The sequence below is a fragment of the Neophocaena asiaeorientalis genome, unplaced genomic scaffold, assembly GCF_003031525.2.
Source record: "Neophocaena asiaeorientalis asiaeorientalis breed wild unplaced genomic scaffold, Neophocaena_asiaeorientalis_V1.1 scaffold116, whole genome shotgun sequence".
In the NCBI taxonomy this organism is placed as follows: Eukaryota; Metazoa; Chordata; class Mammalia; order Artiodactyla; family Phocoenidae; genus Neophocaena; species Neophocaena asiaeorientalis.
The window spans coordinates 8040884-8053166 of NW_020174561.1; the positions used below are offsets into that span (position 1 = coordinate 8040884).

At 43.8% G+C, this 12283-nt stretch overlaps 1 protein-coding gene across 1 annotated transcript in view; it reads left to right on the forward strand.

Moving 5' to 3' along the window:
• Positions 1-12283, forward strand: part of WNT2 (Wnt family member 2) — a 43994-nt gene that overhangs the window by 29750 nt on the left and 1961 nt on the right. The window lies entirely within an intron of this gene.

Below are 12283 nucleotides of genomic sequence, written 5' to 3' on the forward strand. Positions count from 1 at the left end.
GTACAAAAAAATATAAATCAAAAAACATATATATATATATATATATATATATATATATGTTCACTTGCTCTATTAAAATCGATATTAACTTGTCCCTAGATTACACCTCAAACTACCCACTCTGCTGTGTTGCGGTTATTTTATCTTGCTCTTTTGATAAAAATATATCATGCACGTTTAATATTCAGCTGACCGGGCACCTTCTCCTTGTCAGCACTTGGAAAAGCAGTGATGGTGAGCAGGTTGAATATTGTCAAGTAATAGGTATTTGGAATTGGCAGACTTCAGTCTTGCTAGTCAGCACCTGCTGCCTGTTCGGATTCGCTCGTAACCTGACTGAAGTAAGCCGGCTTGTCTGTCATTTCGGCTTGTGGAGTGGGTAAACTCTGCAGGTCTGGTCCACTATTTTCCAGAGTGAGGGCCTCTTCAGAGACCTATTGAATCAGAATCTCAGGAAAACCCCTGAGATTCTGTATGCTTTTCGAACTCAAGCACATCAAAATTTGAAAAATCCATGATTTAGGTAGTCCATGGTTCCTGATTTTCCCATAAATATTAGGTAAGAAGAAATCCAGAGAGATTTTTTTTTTAAATACCTGATCTCTTACAAAGGAAAGAAAGCTTTTTTATTTGAGGAGCTCTAAATAAATGTCATTCAAAAATATCCCTGCCCTGACTTACCCAGTGTAAGAGGGTGTCCTTTCACATTAAGGCCCTGCGTTTTCTGGAACCCTCTTTTACTGGGAATAGCACACTGAAATGATCTCGGCCATCAAAGCTTCCATTGGAATTAGCTTGACAGAGATCAGCAAGTCAGCCCTTTAGTGAAGTCCTGAAATGGTGATACCAGGACTAGTGAATTTTGGTGAGAATTACAGAAGGGTGAGTCAAGACCCTAGGGTATTCCTGGGTGAGGACAGACCCAGACCTCAGGTGAGGAAGGGTGATGGGAACTTTGGGTGAATTCCTACTGAGAATCAGACTGTGGGCTACAAGCTTTATGTGTATTTTCTCTGAATCTTCACAGCTGTTACTTCCATTTACAGAGAAGGAAACTGAGCCTCTGAAAAGTTAACTTGCCCAAGATTTCATGGCCTGTAAGTGATAAACAAAACAAAACAAATAAAGTCAAAACCAAAATCTATACTTTTCTCACTTTACTTCCTGAAATTTGATGGCAGTGACTGGGGGGCTGTGTAATAAAGAGTCAGCACGAGGACACAGAACATAATGGGATGAGGTGCCCACAAAGCAGGGAGGTGGGAGGTGGAGAGACTTCACCCATGTCTAGCTCAGGTTGCCTAGGAGCCCCTTTCAATGACAAGCCCTTCCAGAGTGTTAATGTCTTCAGTTGCTCCTAAGAAATGATAAGCTCAAAACCTGATTAAGGAAGATTTTCTTATGGCAACAATAATAACAAGACATTTTCTCCCAGTCTTCAGTTGAAGAAGGTGAGTGCTCTGATGTTCAACTATAAATACTCCCCAGAGATTCGGAGAGTAGGTACAGCCATGTGATGCTGTGCATGTGACATTTTGCAGGCCAAACTAGAGGGCAGACCTAGGAACTGGGCTTTCTGGGAAGGGTGGTTCTGTGGTTATCTTCTCTGGTTATTTCCCCAGGCATCTGTAAATCAAAGAAACCCTTAAGTTAGAGATAGGTGCATCGCTAACTAAGGAATGCTGCTGTCCTCTCCAGGGAAGCGTCTGCACCTAATCACAGGCCACTTTCACTGGTTATTTTGTAAAAACCCTGACCTGGGCCAGAGGTCACCCTGAGGTCTCTTCTCCCACTGTAGAACACAAGCAACCCTCCGCCTCCTGTCCAGTCAAGTACAAAAAGCAAATGGAGTTCAACAGTTGTTTAACTTGTTGCTGAAAACCTGATACAGGTTTCCCTCACTGTCTGGAAGTAGAGCCTTCCCATGGAACCTTTCGTAAGCCGAAATGGTATAAAGCGAATAAGCAATTACCTTGGGATACATCTTGCTAATAGATGCACAAGATAAATTGAGATAAAGCACAATACCTCACAGACTCCTTTCAAAGTGATGGCGCCCTGATGCTGAGATGCTGTGTGGGTCCTGAGGAGCTTGATGGGGGTGTCACCCCTGCTGCTCAGGTTTGCGCTGCCTCTCTAACAGCTTGCTGCAAAAACAAACGCTGAGAGCTTTGTTCACTTTTAGCCTTTTTTTGTAAAAGCAAAAATTCTCTTGGGATTTCTTCCAGTTAGCCAAAAAAAAAAAAAAAAAAAAACAGGTACCAATGTAGGTCTTTCGTAAAAGTGAAATGCTCGAAGTGAACTTTCTCACCATCGGGGGTTACCTGTACCTGGCTGAGAGCTGCAGGCTGTGAACGATGTAAGACCTCCCTCGGGTATCACGGTTTTTTCCGTATTAATCATCTTTAGCAAACAGCTCAGTACCAAAGGAACACACAACTCCAACCACGGCTTACAGAGTTTGGTGTTCTAGACCTGCCCTGTGGTGTGGTTTGGTTTGCAGAACCTCTGAATGATGTGCTTGTGACCTGATGAAAAACAAGGGAACACCGTGTCAGCCAATAGCAGTGGGTGGACCTTGTTTTTTTTTTTTAACATCTTTATTGGAGTATAATTGCTTTACAATGGTGTGTTAGTTTCTGCTTTATAACAAAGTGAATCAGTTATACATACACATATGTTCCCATATCTCTTCCCTCTTGCGTCTCCCTCCCTCTCACCCTCCATAACCTTGTTTTGATACTAAATGTACAATTCCCACCAGGACACCTGAGCTCCCTCATCTCGTCATGGAACAAATATTTATGAAGCCTCTTCTATATGCCAGAAACTACGATAAGCCCCAGGAATACAAAAATGAGGTAGACAGACTCAGTTCTTGCCCTCGTGGTTTCATAGGCCTCCTCGTCCTTGTGGAGGATCCAGGTGGGTGACAGGCAAGGAGACTCAGGCTAGGTGCTGGGGAACCCTGCCTGGACAGGAATGTGATTTTCTTAGGTTTCAGTCCTCACTCCATTGCACTATTACAAGGTTTTACCTTACATTTGTCACTTTGAAAAGTAAAGAATCAGTTATTCATTCCTTTCTGTGTTGAGCTTTATTGTAGAAATTTCATGAGCTGATACCCCAAAAGTGCTAGAACAGGAGAGAATGATATGAAAAATGTATTGGTGAGGCTTCTAAGTCACCATTTTTCCTGTCTGTCCCACTGGATTGTGATTCCATGATGGCAGGAACTATATGTCTGTTCACCACTGAATCCCTGGCATCTAGTACATAAACATGTGTTGGATCGAATTAAATGGCAAGCTATAAACAACATAAAATATGTTCAGCATATTAGCTGGATTCTTATATTGGTGCAGTGTCATAGCTTAAAGATAACTTTACCTTCCTTTGACAGGTAATTACTAAGCACGTCTTCACTCATCACTGATTACTTTATAATCCACAGCCTGTGAAAATTCCCATTTAAGCTTAAGTGTTAAATAGAATTTTTCCTCATATTCAAGTGCATTAGTGGGGCATTTACAGAGCTTAAGATGCTGCTGGCTGCCCGTTTCCTTGGATGAGATCAAAGGTCTCAAATAAATGCAGCAGCAGACCCTATCTGTTGCTTTTAGCTGCCACCACATACTCAGTTCTTTTACTCTTTGGGGGGGCCTTTTTCATTTATTGTTATCAGTGGGATTACTGGGTAGTTCATCTGATTTCATTGTTAACATAGCAAAATACTTTTTACCTCCAGTGCTATTTTACGTTATAGGCATGATCTACAAATCTGCATTACCTTTTGGAATATAGATTTGCTAGAATTACTATACTTTTAGGATACACTAAAAAGTACCCTAATTTGAATTAGTTGAAAGTAACAATCAGATTGAATTTGTGAAAAATTTTTTAAAAAGGAAATTTTTTTCTTTCAAAAGAAAGAAAATTGCAGGAAAAAAGATTTTATTTTCTAATTTTGAAATCTTTGACATAATTTAACTACTAACAACAAAGGATTTACCAAATAGACATCCTTTACTTTTTCGGGAAATAGAAAAAAATTATCTCTAATTACCATATTAATGTGTTGCAAGCAAAAGAATGTTTAAGTACTTTAAAATAATGTATTTGCTTACTTCCTTTAAGCTTTCCCCCTCCCTGAAACCTATTTTGTGCTAGTGTGGTAAATCTCCTTTTTAAAATATGCAAATTTCATATTCCTAGGGAAAGAGCCTTGTATTATAGATTAGGAGACTTTGGTGCTACCTATTATTATTTCTACTGATTACTAATTAGGTAGTCTTGGGCAAATTAACTTCTTTGGGTCTCTTAAGATACGTGTGTCACCTAGAAATTCCTAAGGTTCCCATGATTCAATTATGAATGAATGAATTGTTCCTTAATCTTGCTCTAAGTTTGCAATAACACAACCTGAACTTGATGCCACAGACTCTCTTAAGTTGTCATTTTGAATTTCTGTCATTTAAAAATGTGCCACACTTCTTGTATATGTTCTCTGTGTATCAAGTGAGATAATTTGAATTAAAACCTGGCTTTTAGCTAGTCTATTCTCCCATAGTGCCTGGGGACTGGGTGACCCCTCCCTGGAGGGGAGGCTGATCTTAATTTTTAAGGAATTGCTTTTAATATTTGACCACCTGAGAACTATGCAGTATATAGAAGAAATATAAGACCTAATGCTGTCCTTGGGAAGCAAGATGCATGAGAAATCGTCAAACATTTCAAAACAGTGTATGAGCTCTACTGGCTGACGTGCTAACATTATAGGACTTAGGAAGGTGGTCCAGGTGGGCTTGGAGCAGCCAGGGAGCGCTCTATGACAGGTGCTAAAGTAGGCCTGAATCTTGAAGGATGGGAAGACTTTCAATCTAAAGGAGTTCGAGGAAAGTCCAGTGCAGCAGATAAGAGTAACTCTTATGAGCAAACAGTCTACACGGCTGTGACATCAGAAAGTCTCTTCAGGAGACGGCCTGACTAGAGGATAGGGGTGGAGGGCAGTGGGAAATGAACTTGGGTAGGCTAGCTAGTGCCAGATATGGAAAACCTTGACCAGTCTAACCTCAACAACTTTAATTCCACGATAGGATTTGCTAATTTAATGGGACATGCTTTCCTGTGCCAGTCAAACCTGTCCTAGTTATTATGAAAATGTTGAGGAAAACCCTCTGAGATAAGTGGAGAGACATTGTCCTTCCCTGCTTTTAAGCTTTGCAATCACTGATGTGAGGAAGGGGGAAGCCTTCCAAGTAGATGAATGTGCGGTCTCTAACATTTGCTCTTTAACATTCTTTTCTTCCCTCAATAAATCTGTGTTGTGAATGACAACGTGTAAGTCAGCCAGAGGAGAAACAGCCTATTGGATGACGGGCTTAAGTGAATCTTGCCTTATGCCCTAACGGTCAACATATGGGCTTCTGTCAGCCTGGAGTGGTAGGAATTTCCAAAGATACAGGCCCATCCAGAGAGAGAGAGAGAGTGAGAGAGAGCGAGGGAGCGAGTGCCCTTTCTCCAGGTCCCTGAGGTGTGGGTCTGGGAACTATTAGCAAAAGCCCTTCATCCTCCTCTGCTGTCAGGAAGATGCATGTTAGGGGAGACAAGTGTTTTTGCACTGGGAACCCTGACTCCATCATTAATTTTATAGCTCTGGGGATGGGATGCTTGATTCTATAAAGTTCCCTCAGCATTGCTTTACCAAAGATGTATTATGTGGCCCCAAACTTACGTGATTTAGAAACTCTGATTCTTCATTTTTTTCCCATGCATATGTGAGCTCTTGTGTGAATCAGGGTGAGGAAAACACCTGTGGGAGGAGAGCGGTCCATCTGGCTGGAACCCGCACCTTCCCATGGTTACAGACCGCCCGGATTTTACGGGCACTGACTCTAGGCAGATGATCTAATGACAGTGCGGTATGAAGATGACAGGTGAAGGTTTGGGTCCGCTGAACCTGAGTCTGTACCACACTGTCTGGGGATTGGGATCTGTACCCAGGCAGGTCACATATCTGGGCACACTTCACAAACCTAAGGCAAAGGGAAGTCAGGGAGAAGAGCTTCCAACTTGTCACTTCTCTTAAGTGAACTGAGTAAATCAGAGTGTAGTAAGAAATAACATTATAAAGCAATATAAATGATCTTTTAAATAAACATGTTAAATCTGAAGCATCTAAATATGTGTTTATCCATTTAACATATCAATTTGGGAGACTAATATTAGGGCCATTACTCAAAAGTATTTTTTAACTTTCTCCTTTGAAGTATTTTTAGAGCCAGCCACACAGGCTTTGTAGATATTGTATGATGCAAATATTTGACCCATAAAGATCAATTTGGCATTTGGAAATGGCGCAGAGAATCTTAGAATGAAGTCTGAGAAGAGCTAGGTAAGTGAGCAAGCTATGCCATTTCATTTTTGGTGAGATGCAAATTGGTGCTATAGGCTTTCCTGAGCAGAGAGCTCTGCTTAGGGACGGCTCCTCCCAGAGTCTTCAGTCGTAGCCACATCAGCAACATGTATTAGAACCAACTTGGGAGCACGCGTGTTTTGGAGATGTGCGTTCTGGTATTGCAAAGTATTTGGTCTGTCTCATTCCTCAAAAAGGTGCCAGGAATTCAACAGGAATATCAGTACGGGAATAATGCAGGGTAAGCTACAAATACCACGTTAACAAGCCTTGTTCACTTTCTCACAAGACTTCGGTGTCCTAATTGTCTACGGCATATCATGAATTGGAGGAAAAGGTCCCCTCCAAAAGAGTTATAAGTCAGGACCTTTGCAAGTTCTTCAGTTAATAAAATAATGAAGGGAGAGAACAGGAAATCTGCTAAAGCACTGATCACATACTGTTACACATGAGCCTGTCCCTGGCGGGACACGAGATCAAATCACAAGGTCAAGAGCTCCATCTCCAAATCCTGACCCTGCCACCTGCTCGCTGTGTGATCTCGGGCAAGTCACTTAACCCCTCTGACCTTCTGTTTCCTCATTTCCAAAACAGTGATGATAATAGTACCTACTTTATAAGCACTTATGAGAATTAAATGAGATAATACAGGCAAAGGCTTATCCCAGGGCCTGGCCTGTGTAAGTGCTCCACAAATATTGGCCCCAGTTATGAACAAAAAGGAGAGAAAGAGGATAAAAAAGAAGATAGAGGGGGAAGAAAGAAAGAAGAGGGGCAAAAGAGAAGAAAAGAAAGGATGGAAGAACTTCAGCTCTCTCTGGCTTTGAAAATGTGAAAACTGGCTCTTCTGGTAGGTGTAGCTGGCTTTATTTCCCCAGGGCTCTTGTTATGGCCTAGGTGGGGTCATCAGATCATCTAATGAGTGACTCATTACTTAATAAGTTGGTATATTATTTAGAAAAAGAGATCTAAAAGTATATGTCACAAATATTCAGAACTAAACAAGCAGCCAGGTCATAAAACTCAGTGGCTCCTTTTCATAAAGCACACGTGAGCGCTCTCTCTTTCTGTCTCTCACACACACATATATGTGTATAATCTTGTGTATGTATATATATATATATATATATATATACATATATGTATAGTCTTGATTCTTTTTATTTCAAGAATAATGGTGATGGTGATGTTTTCTGTCTTGCAAAGGCTAATGGGAAGTCCTTATTATAATTTCAATACAGGAAGCAATACCAACACGTTTTGTGTAGCTTCTGTACTCTGGCAAACTCTCTTTTCAGGGTTTTGAGGAAATGGCTCTATATTCTCCTCAAACGGCAGCAAGTGTCAAAACTGCCCTTCCTCCCCGCAGTCTGTCATCAGATCTAATGAGAGCCAAACCCCAAAGCAGGGCCAGTTTGTAGTCCTTCACTAAGCAGCCTCGTCCTCCCCTCGGCTGGCCCATCCTGGCGCCGCTGATCCCTCAGAGGGGCCGTTGCTGCTCCGGGCTGCGACCCCACAGCGTTCTCACATCAGTGGCTCTCAACCTTCAAAAACCCATCTCACATTTTCTTCTGGGCCTTCATTATGCCCTGTTTGGGCAGCCAGTGGAGAGTGGTAGGTTCAGATTCATCGTGAATTCCAGCATTGTGTAGCTGAACACTGAACTGCTGAGGAGGCTCAGAGGCAGAGTCTTTGTCTCCTTTTCTGAAACCACCTCCTAGCTGAGCTCTTGCCAGCGGCCGTCACTTTGCTCCTCTCAGAGTTTGGATGATGTTGAGACCACTTCACTGAACAACCTTCTGTCCAGTTGGAGTCCAGTTAGTTCAGTTTGCTGCATTTGGGGGACAAAACCCACCAGGACCATTAGTCCAGGCTGAGTTAGACCACACGATTCGACCTCCTTAGGCTTGCAAGCCGCCAGGGAAAGACCACGGAGTTCGATGTCAGTAAAAGGCCCACAGCCTGATTCAGGAATGAGACATTTGGCCTCCCTGTCCTGGCCCCTGTGCCCCAGAGCCACAAAGGGGATAAAGAATTCTAATTGCATGGTAATGTATTTATATTCTGATAAATGCATGTCAGTGGAAGTGAGGAATGCTCATTGACGTGCAGGGCTTATGAACAAAACACATAAAAGGTAAAAACTCAGTTGCCTCTGAGACGGCAGGTGAGAGCACTTTTCACACAACCCCTACGGGTCTCATTCACACCCAAGGCTTCAGTTGCCACCTCTGCCAAAGATTTCCTAATCGGCATCTCCATCCTGACCTCTCTCCTGAGTCCCAGAGAGGATTTTCAGTGACCATTCCTACCTGTATGGCACACAGTCACAGCCAACTCAACATGCTGAAAACTAAGCTCGTTATCTTCCCCCAAAGCCTGCCTCTCCCAGGTGTCCCCCACCTCAGGGAATGTCACCCGCGTAAACCCCGGCACTCCCGCCGGAAGCCTGGGAGCACCTCTCCACTCTCCTCAACCTCTCAGCCGCTTGTCCAGTCAGTCACCACGTCCTGAGGTGCAGGCTTCTCAGCTTCCCTCGAGTCCGTTAACCTCTCCCATTGCCACTACCACTGTCTCCATCCAGGCCACATCGTGTCCCGCCCAGAGTCCTTTATTGGTTTCTAACTGGTCTCCTGGCCTTCACCCTGGCCCCCTTCAATCCAGTCACCCATAGTGATTCTTCTGAAATACAAGTCAAATCATGTCTCTCTTTTGTGTAATAACTCTCAGTAGCATTCCTCTGCCCTTGGTTAAAACGTAAACCCCTTGGCCTGTGACACAAGGCCTTTCACAGGCAGCTTCTGCCCACCTCAGTGGCTCATCTCCTGCCACTGCCCGCTTTGAGCATTACGCTCCAGCTGCGGTGAACACTTTTCCGCTAAGTCTTCGCGTCTGTGGCCTTAGCTGCTGCCTCCTGTTCCTCTTCCTCATTCCCTTCCCCCTTCTCTTCTTGTTAGTGAAATATAAAATGCATCCGGCAAAGGGCATGTACCACATGTGTACAGCTAAGCGAACTGTCTCAAATGAGCACCCCCAGGTAACATGCGCCCAGATCAGGACCCTGAAGAGAACAGTACCCCAGAAGCCTCCTTCAGGCCCCTTTTCACTACCTCCCCAAGAGATAGCACTACCCTGACTTCTAATGGCACAGACTAGTTTTCCCCACTTTTGCACTTTATATAAATGAAAACTTACACAATGTTATCATCTAACTCCTGCTGCATAGCAAACCACCGATCAACGGAATGGCCTGAAATCACCTTAAAGTTCCACCTTCAGCTTCATCAGTCCTTGCAGCTCTGCTCTTTTGTCCACTTCATCACCAAGCTTCTTGCAAACTGCCCACACTCTGTCATCACCTGGCCTCTCCTCCTGTTCACTCTTCAATCCACTGCACCCATCCGTATTGTTCCACTGAAGCTGCTCTCATCAAAAGGCACGAGTTACCTCCTTATTGTTGAACCAGATGAACAGTTTTCAGTCTTTTCCTACTTGACATGCCCCACCATCCAACTCACCCTTTAATTCAGTGGGTCACCAAGTCCTAGGGCTTCTTCCTCTTCAACCCATCCTGTATTTGTCCTACTTCTGTCTCCACTCATTATCTCTTGCCTGGACTAATCCAACAGCCTCAAGATACCTCTCTGCCCCAAGCCACTCTTCCAGATTTATCATTGCAACATATTTTTCCCTGAATAGAAATCTGGACTGGCTCACCACCCACCATGGAATAAAATCCAAATTGCAGCAAGGCAGGAAGACTCTTTGACCTGTTGCTCCAACCTCTCTTTCCGTGCTTTTTGCCTAACACACACCCTCTGCCTCGGCCACGTTGAATCTGCACAGTCTCTTGTGTACTTGACCTCTGAATTTCTGCTGGGAGGTTCTCTCTCGCCAGAAATGCCTGTCACCCCATTCTCCCCTTCAAATCTTCTATCTATCCTTCACGTCATATCTGTAATGCCACCTCCTCTACAAAACCATTAACAGCTCCTTTTCTGATCCTGTTTTCTACTATTATTACTAATAAATATCATTATTATAATATGCTTGGCTTACCCCCCTAGAACATAAACTCCTCGAGGCAGGCAGGATCTTTGCTTTGTTCACTGATACAGCAGCCCAAGCTCCCAGAACTGTGCCTAGCACATAGTAGGCACTCTTGTTAAATACTTGTTAAGTGAATGAATGGTTAACATTTATTGAGCACTTATTATGCCGGGAGCTTCCAGGCAGAATCTCATTCAGTCCCCACCACAGCCCTATGAGGAAGGAACTGTTCTTATCCCAGTTTTGCATAGGAAGAAACTGAAGCTTAATGAGATTAAGTAACGTGTCCAAGGTCACACAGTTGATACATGGTAAAGCTAGGATTTGAACGCTGATTTGTCCAAGCCCTAAATAACCTCTCTCTACTGTCTTGAGCTTTGCAGCGGTGTCTTCCACAAAACTCTACCGTTGGCTACAGTAGGTCTTCAGCAAATGGAGCAGTTATCTTGAAGTAGTGGAAATAACTCTTTACATATTTATCTCTTCATTATATCATGAGTTCCCTGAGAATAGGAAGTGAATCCTAATTATTTTATTTCCTCATGGCCACCGCCAGAAACCCCAGGTAGCCGCACAGTGTCTCACACACGTTTGCGTTCGCTGAATGTTTACTGAATTAAGTAAAGGAGCCTGCTGTTAAAGGCAGCACGTGGCAGCCTGTCCTTTTTGCACAGTCAGGGATTCTGAGTACTGTCCCGATGGTTGCCCCGAATCCAGGCCCAGCTGCTGTCTCTTCCAACGCTTTGCTTCTTCAGCACACGATGTAGGCTCAGGGCCATCCCTGGCTAACCCACCCGCCACCCTGACTCCGGCCCTTTGCCGTCCTTCCTGTCCTTATGAAATTGCCCTGCCTGTCTTCCTGCTGTCAGTGGTCTGATCACACAGAGCAAGTCCTGCCCCCCCCACCCCTCTTCTTGACCCCATGCCCTGCTTGAACCTGGCTGCTTCCTTGGTCGTTCTTGACAGGCAGCTCAACATGACTTTTATATAGATAATTGGAACACAGGGTGGAATGTGATAAGCACAGAGTCACGAGGCACTGGAGGAGCTATGAAGAGGGAAAAATTCCTAGTTAAATGATGGAGGAATGGAAAGTGAAGCCACTGTCTTTTTCATCCCGATAAAAGGTGTTTTTGTTTTGTTTTGTTTTGTTTTTAATAAAGAGTTTAGGTTTGTTGGTTATTTAGGATTGTCAATTGCAAGTGATAGAAACTTGAGTGCTTTAAGCTGAAAGGTGAAATTTACTATAAGGATACAGTCTCTCGAGGTATCCAAAGGTTGGAATGCAGCCAGACCTCAGAGAGAAATGTCCAGAAAACAGTCCAGGGTCTGGGCAGCATTCTCTTTCCATGTCTTATCCTCACTGTCTCTGTACATCTGCCTCGTTCTCATCTCTCTATGATGTCTTCTCGTCCACAGACCTCATCATGGTACATGGCTGCCAATGGCTGCTGTGTTTATACTTGGAATTTGTACTAACTGTTCCCATCAGAACCACAAATCCTCAGGGAAATCTACCTCATTGGCCCGGCTCGAGTCCGGTGCTCACCCCTGGCCCAGTCACCTGCTGCCAAGAGAGCAGGGTCACGTTGTTCACCATGGCTGCCAGGCGCCCTGCTCTGTGCAGAAAGGATCATTGTAAGCTGAGCAGACTCTCTAAAAATGTCCATTACAATTGGTTCTGTTACCAGATAAGGCTCTTGTAAAAGAACTCTGGGTGCCTCCTCAAGAAAAGAACAATTAAGAGGCTTCCTAGGGCTTCCCTGGTGGCGCAGTGGTTGAGAGTCCGCCTGCCGATGCAGAGGACGCGGGTTCGTG